The 17608-nt window shown below is 37.6% G+C and overlaps 1 protein-coding gene across 1 annotated transcript in view; it reads right to left on the bottom strand.

Moving 5' to 3' along the window:
• The window catches only part of XPR1 (xenotropic and polytropic retrovirus receptor 1), a 208427-nt gene that overhangs the window by 17140 nt on the left and 173679 nt on the right, over positions 1-17608 (bottom strand). The gene's annotated exons all lie outside the window — the stretch shown is intronic.

Here is a 17608-nt window from a genome sequence, read left to right as displayed (position 1 = left end):
CTTGGATTGTTTTTACTTTAGAACAACATTTCCTTCCTATACTTAGATCTTATCAATACTTATTGTGAAAACAGGTAATTTTAATTCTAGATAAAATGCTAGAAAGCAACAATTGATAAGGAATGTATCTTTAACATATATGAAAGCAAATTTCTCTCAAACCACAAAGCAAAGCATGATATTTTTGCTCCTTTTGGATTTTATTTAATGATGAAGTGAAAGTCACTCGGTCATGTCTGATTCATCATAACCCCATGGACTATACAATTCCATGGAATTCTCCAGAGGATCTTCCCAACCCAGGGACTGAACCGAGATCTCCCTCATTGCGGGCGGATTCTTTACCAGCTGAGCCACCAGGGAAGCCCAAGAATACTGAAGTGGGTCCAGGGGAATCTTCCCAACCCAGGAATCGAACAGGGGTCTCCTGCATTGCAGGTAGATTCTTTACCAACTGAGCTATGAGGGTTTTAAGCTGACAGACAACACTATAAAGTGCACTAAATCAGAATAATACACAACGTTATCTTTTTCACTCTTCAGTGCTTTGTATATTCTCCAATGAAACTCTTCTTTGATAAGTCTTAAAGTTACCATGATGCTATTTCTGTTTTCTGGCTATAAGGCATCGGTATATAATTACTACTAAATGGTCTTCAATCATCAGGAAAAAAAAAAAAGGTGTCATCTAATTCAAAAAAAGTTTAAATTTCAATTAGTTTCCCAAAGGATTAGAAAGTAAAGGCTGTATCATGCATTATCCATAATCCTTCCTATTAAAATAAACAAGTGCTAGAAATTCCCTGGTGGTCTAGTGATTAGGACTTGGTGCTTTCACTGCCGGGGCCTGGGTTCAATCTCTAGTTAGGGAACTAAGATCCCACAAGCCTCACAGAACGGCCAAGCAAGCAAACAAACAAAAAGTTCTTATTAATCATTTTATATATTAAGGTATTAAGTACAATATTATTCAAAGGTGCCCTTTAAACATCTATAATCTATTTAGTTGAAACGGCCATTTGTTATCAATGATAATTGGAGCTCAAAATAAAATAAGCAAAGTACTATGAGAACATCAAGGAGAAATGGGACTGTTTCCAAAAGTACGAAATAAGAGGAAGCAGCATTTGAGTTATTTCTGGAAGGATAAATAAATAGTGTTGCAAAAGTCAGGCAGATGAGGCAAGGCTATTCAAGGCTAAAAGAAACTAATGAAAAGGCATGAGGGTGGGAAAGTGCAAGGCATGTTTTGAGAAGCTTCAAGTAATCTAAGTCTAGTGTGGGTGAAACAGAAGATGTGGGGGAGTGGGTATGCTTTGAAATGAGGCTGGAAGACATTCTGGGTCTGACTGTGGAATGCTTTCTTGTGCCTTAGGATTAGATCCATATTTCAGAAAAAATACCTGATTGTCAGGTTGCTTTCATCAGAACTACTTAGTTGGTTAAAAAAAGATACAGTTATCTCTGAGCTCCAGTGTGTTGTTAGCAACAGTTTGTACCAGCTTTACGAGTTGATTAATAAATTTTCAAAAACTTTGCAAACTGGTTGTTAAACACAGTTATTTTAAGTTAAATTACATAAACTTATAATCTGCTATATTAAAACAAAGGCAATGAAAACTCAGATTCATCACTTCCTAATTATTTTACTAAAATTTGATATTATTTGTTCTTTTAGGTTATATATGTTTATTGTATCTATATAATGGAAATACTATACATCATCTCCCAACATTCCACGTGAATCATCTTCGTAGCTTGAAATTGGCTATGGTGGCAGTCTGTATTTACACCATGGAAATCAACAAACACTGCAAATCAGTGCCCCATCCCCATTCCTGGACGAGAGCTACTATTTAAACATGCCAGGACACCACATTCTTCTCCTGGAAAGTCAGTGGTAGGGAACAGAAATACAAGTTTTTAAAATGGCCCATAGCTGATTCTAATGAACAGTCAAATTTGGATATAAACACATTTTAAGGTTTAAACTATTTCTACAAAACTTTTCTCCATCAAAAGCAAATTGGGTTAATATCTGTTCTATAACATGGTGCTATACAAAATATCAATTTAAAAGATTTAACATAATATTTACTTACTACATAGGTTTAGTCATATATGTTCTGACATACCTGTTCACTTCATTCTATATACAGACATAGAGTCTAGCTGAGTAATATTTTCAATAATTAGCATCATGGTTGCATAAAAAAATATCTGTAACTCATCTACTAAGGTTTGTAAAGCATAAAGCAAATTTAGCAATGTAATACAATTCATTCATCATACTTTCAAAATCAGAGCAACAGAGAAAAAGACAGAAAAAGGAATTAATAATGAAACTAAAAATAATGTGCTAATTTTCTGTTATTTCTTTTAGCTTTTAAATACAAGTTCTGTCTTTAGAATATGGGCTTCACTGGTAGCTCAGACAGTAAACAATCTTCCTGCAACATGGGAGACCTCGGTTTGAGATCTTGGTTTGATCGCTGGGTCGGGAAGAACCCCTGGAGAAGGAAATGGCTACCCACTCCAGAATTCCTGCCTGGAAAATTAAATGGACAGTGGAACCTAGCAGGCTACAGTCCATGGGCTCGCAAAGAGTCAGACACGACTAAGTGACTAACATTTTCACTTTTCACTTATCCATCTTTAGAATTTAATTCTTAAAATGGGACAATGGGCTAAATTGCCTTCCTTTAAGCCCATATTATTTCTATGAAGTTTCTATGAAACATACATAAGGACTCACTGACTTAAAAAATATTTTAATACTGTATTTTAGAATAAGTCATTTTTATCTTTTGAACTTCTTCAAACAATGATTAACATGTACCTGGACTACAAATGCTATATTTTTGGTCTCTTTTTAATTATCACCCTTACTTGATCTTTCCCATCTCCTAAATGAGGAGTGTGTCTCCCTGAAATTATCTGCCTTCATTGGTATTCAGGGATTGTATCAGGAAGATATTATCACTTTAGGCAAGCAATTACATCTAATTCTCTGTTGGCTAACTCTGGTAGCCCACTTTAGTAATGTTCAGAATCACAGAAAATCAAGTCATTGGTATTCTACCCTAAGCTTCTATTACACACCTGCCATACTGGAAGCATAATTAATACCAGACACGTGGATGGTAATGGTATTTACTGAATCTAAAACAAATAAGCTTCTTAGAGTTTTGTACCTATTAGGCTTCACAGGAAGAATAAAGCAAAAGAGTATATTAGGAAAACTGCTAGGAGAGAAAACAGGAAAAATCACATATGGACATCATCCTGAGCAATATTTCATGAAGGATATATTAAATATGGGCTTCCCTCATGGCTCAGATGGCAAAGACCTGCAATAAGACCTGGGTTCAATCCTTGGGTTGGGAAGATCCCCTGGAAAAGGGAATTCTCCAGCATTCTTGCCTGGAGAATTCCACAGACAGAGGAGCCTGGCAGGCTACAGTCCATGCGGTCTAAAGAATCAGCCAGCATGTTAAATATGGAAAATGTGGCACTGTATGTAAAGTGAACAGTGTTCTTTCAACCAAAACCTTTCTACTCTGGTAATAGCTTACTAGTTTTTAATCTGAAATTAAACAAGGAAACAAAACAGACTGGGGACACTGTTTTCAAAGCCTAAACCTATATAGGTAAGCTGAGTTATGAGTTTGGCATCTAGCGAATTCCTAGTTCTATTCCTATTACCTAAAAACATCAAAGCACAGAATTATGAGACTAACATGGTTCTCTGAAAATTAGTGGATCTAGAAACTTCTGTGATCTTTAAACACATTTCAGTTAATATCTGAGGTCACATGTGTTATACCTCCTTAGGTAGTTATTAATGTATCCTAGAACAGCCAAGACAGACATTATATTCCCATTTTAAAGTTAAGAAAGCTGAAGTTCAGTGAGACAGTCAGTAAGTGGAAAGATAGGTGGGTTTGATGTTAGAAGATCTGGGTTTGAATCCAGACTCTACCTCTTTTCAACTCTGTGATGGTAGAAAATTCATAATCTTAAAATGACAGACAAAATGGAAATCACTAGGCCTAAGGATAAATAAGGAAGCTAGTAATAGGAATCCTAATCAAAGGAAGTTATTTTTTACTAGACAGCACCATTTCTCTAAGACCATCTCAACTCAAAAAAAAACTCCACAAACTATTAAGAAATATTAAAAATATTTCCAAGGTATCTGGAAAGCAGAATTTAAAAACTATGCATATATTACTATTTCATACTGCATATAACATTATGTTAATTGAAAAAGACAGAGGTAGCTATCCCCGATGAAGAAAGTAAGATTATTAAGGGGATTCATTTTTAACTTTATTTATGTATTATTTGAATTTTGTTTTTTTACAGTGATATATACATATCCATGTTTTACTTGTATAATTAAACTAAAAGAAAAAGGAAGAAAGTGGGCTAAAGAAAACAGTTACTAATAGGGTGTTGATATTTTATAAATGATTTAAAGAAGTGTTTAATGTTGTTATATTGTTTTTATAAAGGACACAGGAATTCATTTACTCATTCAACAAATGTTTACTGAGTGTCTCCTACTATAAGCTGTGTTTTATATACATATATTAGATCAGCTGCAAAGAAAAATTGTTGTCTGCTGGGTAACCAGGTATATTTTTAGAGAATAGAAATATACTGGAGAATTATTAAGGGTTAAGTGTGAACAAGGAGAGATGTAAAATGAACAAAAGCACAGTGTGTAAGTGTAACTGCAGAACTGTGTATACAGAGGGAATCAACAGGTTAAGACTTGCAGGAGGGGAAACAGCCAGGAAAGCCTTCCTGGGGGAAGTGCTACTTGAGTTGAGTCTTGAAAGTTAAGTCTTGAGTTAATCAGGTTTGTGAGGCAGAGAGCCATATCAAAGAGTAGAGATCATTCATTCAACAAATGAACACCTACTTACTAAATGCCAGGTATTATTCTAGACACCATGTACACAGTTATGAATCTAATTCACCAGTGGACAAATTTCTTACCCAAAGAAGTTTACTACTTACTTGGGATAGACAATTATCAGATACACAAATAAACAGGATGATTTTGGATAGTGAAAAGTGCCATGAACAGAAGAACATGGTGACATGCGTGATTTTGGTGGAATTCCTTTAGATAGATAGTGTACAAGCAGAGAAGATCTCTAAGTTGATATCTGGGTAGTAAAAAGGAGCCAGATACATGAAAAGCTGGAGGAAGAGTTACATACATAATATTACATCTTCTAGTAATCATATTTTAAAAGCTAAAAAGAAACAGGTAAAAATAATTTTAATAATATATTTAATATAACTAAAATGTTATTTTAATGCATAATCAATAATAATATATATAATTCTTACAGACATCTTTTACACTATTTTCCATACAAAGTCTACAAAATTCAGGTTGTATTTCACATGTAAAACATATACCAATTTGACTAGGCACATCTCAAGTGTTCAATAGCTCCATGTAGCTAGTAGCTACATTACTAAATAATGCAGTGCTAGATACTATAATCAATAACCTCAGATAAGCAGATGACACCACCCTCATGGCAGAAAGTGAAGAGGAACTAAAAAGCCTCTTGATGAAATTGCAAGAGGAGAGTGAAAAATTTGGCTTAAAGCTCAACATTCAGAAAACGAAGATCATGGCATCCGGTCCCATCACTTCATGGGAAATAGATGGGGAAACAGTGGAAACAGTATCAGACTTTATTTTTGGGGGGCTCCAAAATCACTGCAGGTGGTGACTGCAGCCATGAAATTAAAAGATGCTTACTCATTGGAAGGAAAGTTATGACCAACCTAGATAGCATATTCAAAAGCAGAGACATTACTTTGCCAACAAAGGTCCGTCTAGTCAAGGCTATGGTTTTTCCGGTGGTCATGTATGGATGTGAGAGTTGGACTGTGAAGAAAGCTGAGCACCAAAGAATTGATGCTTCTGAACTGTGGCACTGGAGAAGACTCCTGAGAGTCCCTTGGAATGCAAGGAGATCCAACCAGTCCATTCTGAAGGAGATCAGCCTTGGCTGTTCTTTGGAAGGAATGATGTTAAAGCTGAAACTCCAGTAGTCTGGCCACCTCATGAGAAGAGTTGACTCATTGGAAAAGACTCTGATGCTGGGAGGGATTGGGGGCAGGAGGAGAAGGGGACGACAGAGGATGAGATGGCATCACCGACTCGATGGATGTGTTTGAGTGAACTCCGGGAGTTGGTGATGGACAGGGAGGCCTGGCGTGCTTTGATTCATGGGGTCGCAGAGTCAGACATGACTGAGCGACTGAACTGAACTGAACTGAGATACTATAAAGGAGATGACTATGAGGAGTGAAGATTGGAAGTGGTGTATTAATGAAAAGGCTCTTGTGATAGCTCAGTGAGAAAAGATAAGGACTAGAATTGAGCGCAAATAGAAGGTATAGAGAGGTCAGCAAAAACTGAGAAATATTTAGGAACTAAAATTGTCAGAATTTGGTGAAGTGTGAGGATGAGAAGAAGGGTAGAGTCAAGGATGACTCTTAGCTGTTGTTGTTTTTTCCCTCTTTTTTTGGCCATGCTGCAAGGCATGTGGGATCTTGGTTCCCCAATCAGGGATCAAATCTGTGGCCCCTGCAGTGGAAGAGCAATGTCTTAACCACTGGACCACAGGGACGTCCCAAAGGAGGACTCCTAGTTTTTAACCTGGCTGACTGGGTGGGACAGTGCCAAGAACTGAGGTAGAAAACACTGGTGAGTGCGGTGCTAAAGAAACCTTAGGGAATAAAAATGTTTAGTTTTGGAATACTGACTTTGAGATACCTATGAGACATCAAGGTGGAAAATGGCCAGAAAACAACTGGAAATAAAAATAAACAAACTTGAGATACATATTGGGGAGTCATATACATGTAGCCACTGATTGAAACCATTTCGGAAGCACCAAAATAATACAAGCCTCTTCTGTGAAAAGGGCAATGACAGAAACAGAAATAGAAGTCTTCTATCTGTATTGCATTTGGCTAAACTTGGTTGAGTTTATTCTCCCTGTGTTTCTTTATACCAAAGATCTGAAGGGATGAGAGCTCTTTCAAATGTTACAGACCTTCTCCTAGCTCTTTCAAAATAAATTTTAATTCTTTATTTGTAAACATTTCAAGGTTCATAAATGTGTTCAAGTTATTATATAAAGTCATTATGACTATCAGAATAGAGACAATAAGGAAAGGCAGAGTACTGTTTTCAGAGGTAGGCATGAGAAAAGGAAACAGACTGGACCAGATGGCTTACTGAGATAAGGAAAGTCTTTTTAGGGTGAGAGACTGTTGAGCATATATATAGGTTGAAGGAAAAGAGCCAGTGATGATGAAAAGATTGAAGACTTAGGAAAGAAAACGGGTAACTGCTGGAGCAAGATCCTGAAAGAGATATGAGGAAATAAGGTCAGAGCACTAAGGTGGGAAACCTTGTTCCCAAGTCTGGGAAAAATATGATGAGAATAGGTTTGGATTAAAAAATTATGTATATAGGTAGAAGACAGCTGAAGGAAAATGACCTGATAGGTTCAATTTTTTCAGGGTAGTAGGAGACAAATGCAAGAATACTGGAGTGGGTTGCCATTTCCTTCTCCAGGGGGTCTTCCTGACCCAGGGATCGAACTCAGGTCTCCTGAATTGCAGGCAAATGCTTTAACCTCTGAGCCACCAGGGAAGCCCAGGAGACAAAGGTAGTCTGCGAAAGTAAACAGGGAAAGACTGGGTTGGAGGATTTGAGAAAAGGAATGAGCTAAATACTTTGTGCTTATACTGTCTTCTATTACTATATAAACCCATTTTGGGGGCTTCCCCGGTGGCTCAGTGGTAAAGAATCTGGCTGCAGTGCAAGAGCCGCAGGAGACACAGGTTTGATCCCTGGGTCAGGAAGATGTCTTGGAGGAGGGCCTGGCAATCCACTCCAGTCTTGCCTGGAGAATCCCATGGACAGAGGAGCCTGGCAGGCTACAGTCCATAGGGTCGCAAACAGTTGGACACGACTGAAGTGACTTAGCATGCACACACGCAAATGTAGTTTTTCTCTCTTTCCTACAAGACTATACCCTATCTACTATTTTTAAAAGAATTTAACTTTAAAATGCAGTGAATTGTATATGTATTTTCCATTAAATTGTAATGTCTTTTAGGGAAAGATCTCATGTCAGCATTTTTTCAGGGCCTATGTACTCCACTTCACCCAGCAGAAACTCAACACTTGCCAAGTTGAATTGAGGGCAAGCACTGTGTTTTAATTACTCATTTTTAAACTTTCTGCACAATGCCTTACATTCCAACAAATATTTGGGGAAGGCAAATGGTTCCTGGCAGCCTACACATACAATGTGTCTCTAAAAACTTGTATATGCTGAATATGAAAAAGTCAAGTAACAGATGTACATCTTGTATGAGGATTTAGTTTCCTAAGAACTAAAAATAAAAAAATAAAATCCTTTATTGTATCTTGTCTTTTAGACATACTATTTAATGACATCATTTCCAGCATCTTACAGACATTTTTCCTTTTTACTCTTTATAACAAAACACAGATAATCTCTTCAAAACCAACGTGTTAGCACTGACACTTAAAAGTTGCTGCTTTCAGCATGCCTAATGATTTCCATCTTTGCTTTAGTTATGTTAAATGAGACATTTCCTTTTTAATAAGGAAGTATACCATCATATATAATTTCTATTCATTTTAATAAAAATACATAAAATATCCAGCTTTCAATTGAAAATCACTAGTCATATCAAGAACAAGGAAGATAACAAATTGAAGGAAAAAAGTCAATCAGTAGATGCCAAAAATGAGATGAGATGTGCTGGAATTATTCGATGAAAATGCTTTAATGAACAATTAAATAAATAAATACTTGAAACAATGAAAAAATTAAAAGCCTCACCAAGGAAATACCTAGTCTCAGCAAACAGAAGACATAACAGCAGAGTAGAGAAGATAGAGGAAAGAGTCTGCAAATTGGAAAACAGAAGAATAGAAACTACCAACCTTAAACACTGGAAAGAAAATAAGATTTAAAAAAAGAAGAAAAGAGAAGAGGTTCAGGACCCATGGAACCATAAAAAATGATCTAGCATTTGTGTCATCAGAGCCCAGAAGGAAAGAATAGAGAGGGGCTGAAAAAATACTTAAAGAAATAATGGCTGAAAACTCCTCAAACTTTGGTAAGAGACTCAAAGCTACAGATTCAAGAAGTTGAGCAATCTCAAATAAAATAAACCTAAAGCCAAGGTACATTATAATTAAACTTCTCAAAACTAAAAGTAAAGAAATGATAACCACAAGAAGACTATCAAATAAAGCAGATTTCAGAGCAAAGAAAATTAGTGGAAACAGATAGGGCCATTATATAAGCATAACAGAATAAATGCACCAAGAAGATGTAGCAAGCCTCATTGATTGTGTCTATGCCATGTGTGAAGCAAAAATGGACAGAATTGAATGGGAAAAAAAAGATAAATCTACAATTACAGTTAGAGATTTCAACTCTCCTCATCAACAACTAATGCAACAAGTAGACAGAAAATAAGCAAGGATACAGAACTCAGAAACATCATTTGTTTAATAGGATCTAATAAACATTCCACCCTACAACAGCAGAACAGAGATTCTTTTCAATTGCCCAATGAACATACAGCAAGATCTGCTACAAAAGTCAATGGTTAAAAAAAGCAATTTAAATACTTGGAAACTAAACAACACACTACTAAATAATTTATGGATCAAAGAAAAGTCTCAAGGGATATTTAAAGAATATACTGAACTAAATGAAAATATATCAAAATTTGGGAGATGTGGCTAAAGCAGTGCTGAGGGGAAAATGCATAGCATCATACATATAATTATACATACTACTGCATATATTAGAAAACAGAAAAAATAACAAATCAATAACCTAAGAACCCACCTTAAGAACCTAGAAAAAGAAAAGCAAAATAAATCCAAAGCAAGTAGAAGGAAGGAAATAATAAACACAGAAATCAATGAAACTGACAAGGAAAATAGAAAATAATCAATGAAAAAGCTGATTCCTTGAAAAGATCAATTAATAGCTAACAAAGTGAGTAAACACAAATTACCAACATCAGAAATAAAACGGGATTATCATTACCAACTCTGAAGACATCAAAAAGATAAGGGAATATTATATTGAACTCTACCCCCATAAATTTCAACAACTTGGATGACATGGACCAAATTCTTTAAAAAACAAAGAAACTGAATTTCTAATTTAATAACTGCCCCAAAATCCAACTCCAGGTCCAGATGGTTTCACTGGAGAATTCTACCGAACTATTAAAGAAGAAACCTTCCACAAATTAGAAGAAACAAAACCTCTCAATTTATTTTATGAAATTAGTTTTACACCTATGCCCAAATCAAAGACAGCACACAAAAAGAAAAATACAGATCAATATCCCTTGTGAACACAGATACAAAAATCCTTAACAAGATATTAGCAAACAGAATTTAGCAACATGTAAGAAAAATTATATACCATGACCAAGTAGGGTTTATTCCAGAGATCCTATGCTGTTTCAGTATTCAAAAACTAATAATATAATTCACCATTTTAATTGGTTAAAACTTAGAAGAAAAATGACAGGATCATATCAAAAGATCTAGGCAAAGCATTTGAAAAAAAAATCCAACACCTATTCATGATTAAAAAAATCTTGCAGAAAAAGAGGAATAGAGAGGAACTTCCTCACCTTTATAAAGCTTCCTCAACAAAAACCCTACAGCATTAGCTGAGGAAATTTTATTTATTGTACTTAATGGTAACAAACTAAATGCTTTCCCCTAAGATTAGAAACTCTGAGAAGGCAATGGCATCCCACTGCAGTACTCTTGCCTGGAAAATCCCATGGATGGAGAAGCCTGGTAGGCTGCAGTCCATGGGGTCGCTAAGAGTCGGACATGACTGAGCGACTTCACTTTCATGCATTGGAGAAGGAAATGGCAACCCACTCCAGTGTTCTTGCCTGGAGAATTCCAGGGACAGGGGAGCCTGCTGGGCTGCTGTCTATGGGGTCGCACAGAGTCGGACATGACTGAAGCGACTTAGCAGCAGCAGCAGATTAGAAACATGGCAAGGATATCTGCTCTTACCATTCTTATTCAACAGTATTGGAAGTTCAAGTCTGTGCAATAAGTGGCGGGGGGTGGTGGGGATGCGGGGATGAAAAGAAGCAAAAAGCAAAAAAGCATAAAGAGTGGAAAGAAAGTAATACAACTGTCCCTTATTGCAGTTGACATTATTGCCTATGTGGATAATCCCAAGGAATGTACACTAGGATTATCCAGTGCTGTATACTTGGAACACTGTACATCAACTATACTTCAATTTTAAAAAATTAGTAAAAAAAGATATGTTATGTTCATCTACACATTCCAGGCATCCAGCACAGCCTGACATACAATAAGTGTTTTATAAATGTTTGCTGAATAAAACAGATGTGACAGATGTAATGAAAAAAGAAATTAAATTGTACTTAATGCAATTTATCATCTGTATGGATCCTTATTTACTGACTCTCATAACAAAATCATCTCTTCAGTGATTTTATTAAAGACTGACTTCTACCTTTTCTCACTCCTTTAGTAATATAACAAAATAATAATTCTAGAATGTATAAAATTAAGTTTTCAACTTCTCTTCGCAGAGAGAAACAGTTTCATTTCTTGAACTAAATGGAATGCTACTGACCATAATTACTCTACAATATAAGGATCCCATAAGTTTTTGAAACTCTTTCAAATCCTTACTTTATAAAGCTGTAAAATACCTTCAGGTACTACATTCATATGGGTAGGAACTTTTTTCTTAGTTAAACTGAAAAAAATTAAGCAACAAACACAAGTTAAAATTATAGACAACTAAAACCGGAAACAAGATTGTATAAGATTTAAGTAGCCATAATATCAGTAGTACACAGTAATAAGAGTTGAGTAAAAATATAAAAATAAAATATAGATATGTTAGGAAAATGACAATATTATATATTGATTAATTAACAGATCTAAGGAGGTGAGAGTATATATAACAGGAGGTATGCACAGAGAAAGATGGAATGCTAAAATCTCTCCCACTATTTTCCACACAACGAGCCAATCAATACTCTAAACTTGTATAACATATCAGATCTAAAAGGGCCATCTGAAATAACTCCAAGAGTCCAAGACTGTAATGCCTTTTTATAAAAACCTTCATTTGATGCCTTTTTTTTCAAATTGGGTATTAGAAATAAGAGTAAAACTTGTACTATCCCAAACTTTACCAGTACTTCTGAAACATCTATTCAAATATTTAATCCAGAATCATCTCATCAATTACAGTATCAATTCACTTTGAAAAGTGAAACTGCTACTCACTCAGTTGTGTCCGACTCTTTATGACCCCATGGACTGTAACTCACCAGGTTCTTCTGTCCATAGAATTCTCCAGGCAAGAATACTGGAGTGGGTTGCCATTTCCTTCTCCAGCGGATCCTCCCAACCGAGGGATAGAACCTGGGTTTGCTGCATTGCAGGCAGACTCTTTACCAACTGAGTCACCAGGGAAGACACAATTCACTTTGAGATTTAATTAGAAATAAAAAGTTTAAGCAATCTCTATCTCTAATGACTTTTTTTTTTTCCTAATGACTTTAAGCAAAAAAAAAAAAAAAAAAAGTTGATGAGGAAACAAAATCTTTTGGTCAGTAAAGAACCCTTCGTACTTTGGGTTTTTTTTTTGTGTGTGTGTGTTTGTGCTGAGGCTTCCATTAGAGTGAACACTTCTAGTCTGTATCTGCCCTTGCTCTCTCATTCCTCACTAAGGAACTTATTAACACTCACTCTCTTAAAGCTTTCTTATGAAGTGGGAACTTTGTTATCAGGTAACATGCCCAAGATGTATTTGATCCAAAGCCTATACTCTCATTCAGTATATTCTACTGCTTCTCTACTATTCACTGCTTGACTATCTAAGACTTTACAAATAGTACAGTGAGAGGAAGCAGTATGCAAACCAAGTTGTTTCTGTATTTGCTTCCTACTTTCCAGGCCACCTGACCTGCCTCTTGAGAAATCCATATGCAGGTCAGGAAGCAACAGTTAGAACTGGACATGGAACAACAGACTGGTTCCAAATAGGAAAAGGAGTACATCAAGGCTGTATATTGTCACCCTGCTTATTTAACTTATATGCAGGGTACATCATGAGAAATGCTGGGCTGGAGGAAGCACAAGCTGGAATCAAGATTGCTGGGAGAAATATCAATAACCTCAGATATGCAGATGACACAACCTTATGGCAGAAAGTGAAGAGAAACTAAAAAGCCTCTTGATGAAAGTGAAAGTGGAAATCGAAAAAGTTGGCATAAAGCTCAACATTCAGAAAACGAAGATCATGGCATCCGGTCCCATCACTTCATGGGAAATAGATGGGGAAACAGTGGAAACAGGGGCAGACTTTATTTTTTGGGGCTCCAAAATCACTGCATAAGGACCACAGCCTTGTCTAACTCAATGAAACCAAGCCATGCCTGTGGGGCAACCCAAGGCTGGCGGGTCATGGTGGAGAGGTCTGACAGAATGTGGTCCACTGGAGAAGGGAATGGCAAGCCACTTTAGTATTCTTGCCTTGAGAACCCCATGAACAGTATGAAAAAGCAAAATGATAAGGATACCAAAAGAGGAACTCCCCAGGTCAGTAGGTGCCCAATATGCTACTGGAGATCAGGGAAAAATAACTCCAGAAAGAATGAAGCGATGGAGCCAGAGCAAAAACAATACCCAGTTGTGGATGTGACTGGTGATAGAAGCAAGATCTGATGCTGTAAAGAGCAATATTGCATAGGAACCTGGAATGTCAGGTCCATGAATCAAGGCAAATTGGAAGTGGTCAAACAAGAGACGGTAAGGGTGAACATCGACATTCTAGGAATCAGCAAACTAAAATGGACTGGAATGGGTGAATTTAACTCAGATGACCATTATATCTACTACTGCGGGCAGGAATCCCTCAGAAGACATGGAGTAGCCATCATGGTCAACAAAAGAGTCCAAAACGCAGTACTTGGATGCAATCTCAAAAACGACAGAATGATCTCTGTTTGTCTCCAAGGCAAACCATTCAATATCTCAGTTATCCAAGTCTATGCCCCAACCAGTAACGCTGAAGAAACTGAAGTTGAACGGTTTTATGAAGACCTACAAGACCTTTTAGAACTAACACCCAAAAAAGATGTCCTTTTCATTATAGGGGACTGGAATGCAAAAGTAGGAAGTCAAGAAACACCTGGAGTAACAGGCAAACTTGGCCTTGGAATGCAGAATGAAGCAGGGCAAAGACTAATAGAGTTTTGCCAAGAAAATGCACTGGTCATAGCAAACACCCTCTTCCAACAACACAAGAGAAGACTCTACACATGGACATCACCAGATGCTCAACACCAAAATCAGATTGATTATATTCTTTGCAACCAAAGATGGAGAAGCTCTATACAGTCAACAAAAACAAGACCGGGAGCTGACTGTGGCTCAGATCATGAACTCATTACCAAATTCAGACGCAAATTGAAGAAAGTAGGGAAAACCGCTAGACCATTAAGGTATGACCTAAATCAAATCCCTTATGATTATACAGTGGAAATGAGAAATAGATTTAAGGGCCTAGATCTGATAGATAGAGTGCTTGATGAACTATAGAATGAGGTTCGTGACATTGTATAGGACACAGGGATCAAGACCATCTGCATGGAAAAGAAATGTGAAAAAGAGAAATGGCTGTCTGGGTAGGCCTTACAAATAGCTGTGAAAAGAAGAGAGGCAAAAAGCAAAGGAGAAAAGGAAAGATATAAGCATCTGAATGCAGAGTTTCAAAGAATAGCAAAAAGAGATAAGAAAGCCTTCTTCAGGGATCAACGCAAAGAAACAGAGGAAAAGAACAGTGGGAAAGACTAGAGATCTCAAGAAAATTAGAGATACCAAGGGAACATTTCATGCAAAGATGGGCTCGATAAAGGACAGAAATGCTATGCACCTAACAGAAGCAGAAGATATTAAGAAGAGGTGGCAAGAATACACGGAAGAACTGTACAGAAAAGATCTTCACGACCCAGATAATCATGATGATGTGATCACTAATCTAGAGCCAGACATCGTGGAATGTGAAGTCAAGTGGGCCTTAGAAAGCATCACTACGAACAAAGCTAGTGGAGGCGATGGAATTCCAGTGGAGCTGTTTCAAATCCTGAAAGATGATGCTGTGAAAGTGCTGCACTCAATATGCCAGCAAATTTGGAAAACTCAGCAGTGGCCACAGGACTGGAAGAGGTCAGTTTTCATTCCAATTCCAAAGAAAGGCAATGCCAAAGAATGCTTAAACTATCGCACAATTGCACTCATCTCACATGCTAGTAATGCCCCAAATTTTCCAAGCCAGGCTTCAGCAATACGTGAACCGTGAATTCCCTGATGTTTAAGCTGGTTTTAGAAAAGGAAGAGGAACCAGAGATCAAATAGCCAACATCTGCTGGATCACGGAAAAAGCAAGAGAGTTCCAGAAAAACATCTATTTCTGCTTTATTGACTATGCCAAAGCCTTTGACTGTGTGGTTCACAATAAACTGTGGAAAATTCTGAAAGAGATGGGAATACCAGACCACCTAACCTGCCTCTTGGGAAATCTGTATGCTGGTCAGGAAGCAACAGTTAGAACTGAACATGGAACAACAGATTGGTTCCAAATAGGAAAAGGAGTACGTCAAGGCTCTATATTGTCACCCTGCTTTTTTAACTTTTTGCAGAGTACATCATGAGAAACGCTGGACTGGAAGAAACACAAGCTGGAATCAAGACTGCTGGGAGAAAGAAATATCAATAACCTCAGATATGCAGATGACACCACCCTTATGGCAGAAAGTGAAGAGGAGCTAAAAAGGCTCTTGATGAGAGTGAAAGAGGAGAGGGAAAAAGTTGGCTTAAAGCTCAACATTCAGAAAACGAAGATCATGGCATCCGGTCCCATCACTTCATGGGAAATAGATGGGGAAACTGTAGAAACAGTGTCAGACTTTATTTTGTTGGGCTCCAAAATCACTGCAGATGGTGACTGCAGCCATGAAATTAAAAGACACTTACTCCTTGGAAGAAAGTTATGACCAACCTAGACAGCATATTCAAAAGCAGAGACATTACTTTGCCAACTAAGGTCCGTCTAGTCAAGGCTATGGTTTTTCCTGTGGTCATGTATGGATGTGAGAGTTGGACTGTGAAGAAGGCTCAGCGCTGAAGAATTGATGTTTTTGAACTGTGGTGTTGGAGAAGACTCTTGAGATTCCCTTGGACTGCAAGGAGATCCAACCAGTCCATTCTGAAGGAGATCAACCCTGGGATTTCTTTGGAAGGAATGATGCTAAAGCTGAAACTCCAGTACTTTGGCCACCTCATGAGAAGAGTTGACTCATTGGAAAAGACTCTGATGCTGGGAGGGATTGGGGGCAGGAGGAGAAGGGGACGACCGAGAGTGAGATGGCTGGATGGCATCGTGGACTCGATGGACGTGAGTCTGAGTGAACTCCGGGAGTTGGTGATGGACAGGGAGGCCTGGCGTGCTTCAATTCATGGCTTCGCAAAGAGTCAGACACGACTGACTGACTGAACCGAACTGAAAATCACTGCAGATGGTGATTGCAACCATGAAATTAAAAGACGCTTACTCCTTGGGAGGAACATTATGACCAACCTAGATAGCATATTCAAAAGCAGAGACATTACTCTGCCAACAAAGGTCCGACTATGGTTTTTCATGGATGTGAGAACTGGGCTATAAAGAAAGCTGAGCACCGAAGAATTGATGCTTTTGAACTGTGGTGTTGGAGAAGACTCTTGAGAGTCCCTTGGACTGTAAGGAGATCCAATCAGTCCATCCTAAAGAAGATCAGTACTGGGTGCTCATTGGAGGGACTGATGCTGAAGCTGAAACGCCAGTACTTTGGCCACCTCTTGCGAAGAGTTGACTCATTGGAAAGGACCCTGATGCTGGGAGGGATTGGGGGCATAGGAGAAGGGGATGACAGAAGATGAGATGGCTGGATGGCATCACCGATTCAATGGACATGAGTTTGAGTGAACTCCAGGAGTTGGTGATGGACAGGGAGCCCTGGCGTGCTGTGATTCATGGGGACACAAAGAGTAGGACATGAATGAGCGACTGAACTGAACTGAATGTTTCCGTAAGTGTGGTCAATGAATCACTTTAATAGAAGTACCATGAGGTACAGGTTAAAAATGTAAATTTCTGGATCATTACCCTAATCTTAGTGAATCAGACTATAAATGAGCCCAATATTATGCATTTTAAAGTAATAATCCATGGTGAGTCACACATATTCCAAAGTTTTAGAATCCCAGGATTACATCGTGCTACCTTGTTGGATATAACTTTTTTAGCGTAGAAAAGGGAATGGATTCAGAGGATGAAAATTATGGTTTTGCTACTTACTGCCATGTGACCCAAGGCAGGCCATTTAATATTGCTGGTATGTTAAAACAATAACAACTACTACTTTCTCTCAG

This window comes from Capra hircus, chromosome 16 (assembly GCF_001704415.2).
Source record: "Capra hircus breed San Clemente chromosome 16, ASM170441v1, whole genome shotgun sequence".
Classification (NCBI taxonomy): Eukaryota; Metazoa; Chordata; class Mammalia; order Artiodactyla; family Bovidae; genus Capra; species Capra hircus.
Note: the sequence above shows the minus strand (reverse complement) of the source record. Positions and strands in the feature narration are given on the sequence as shown.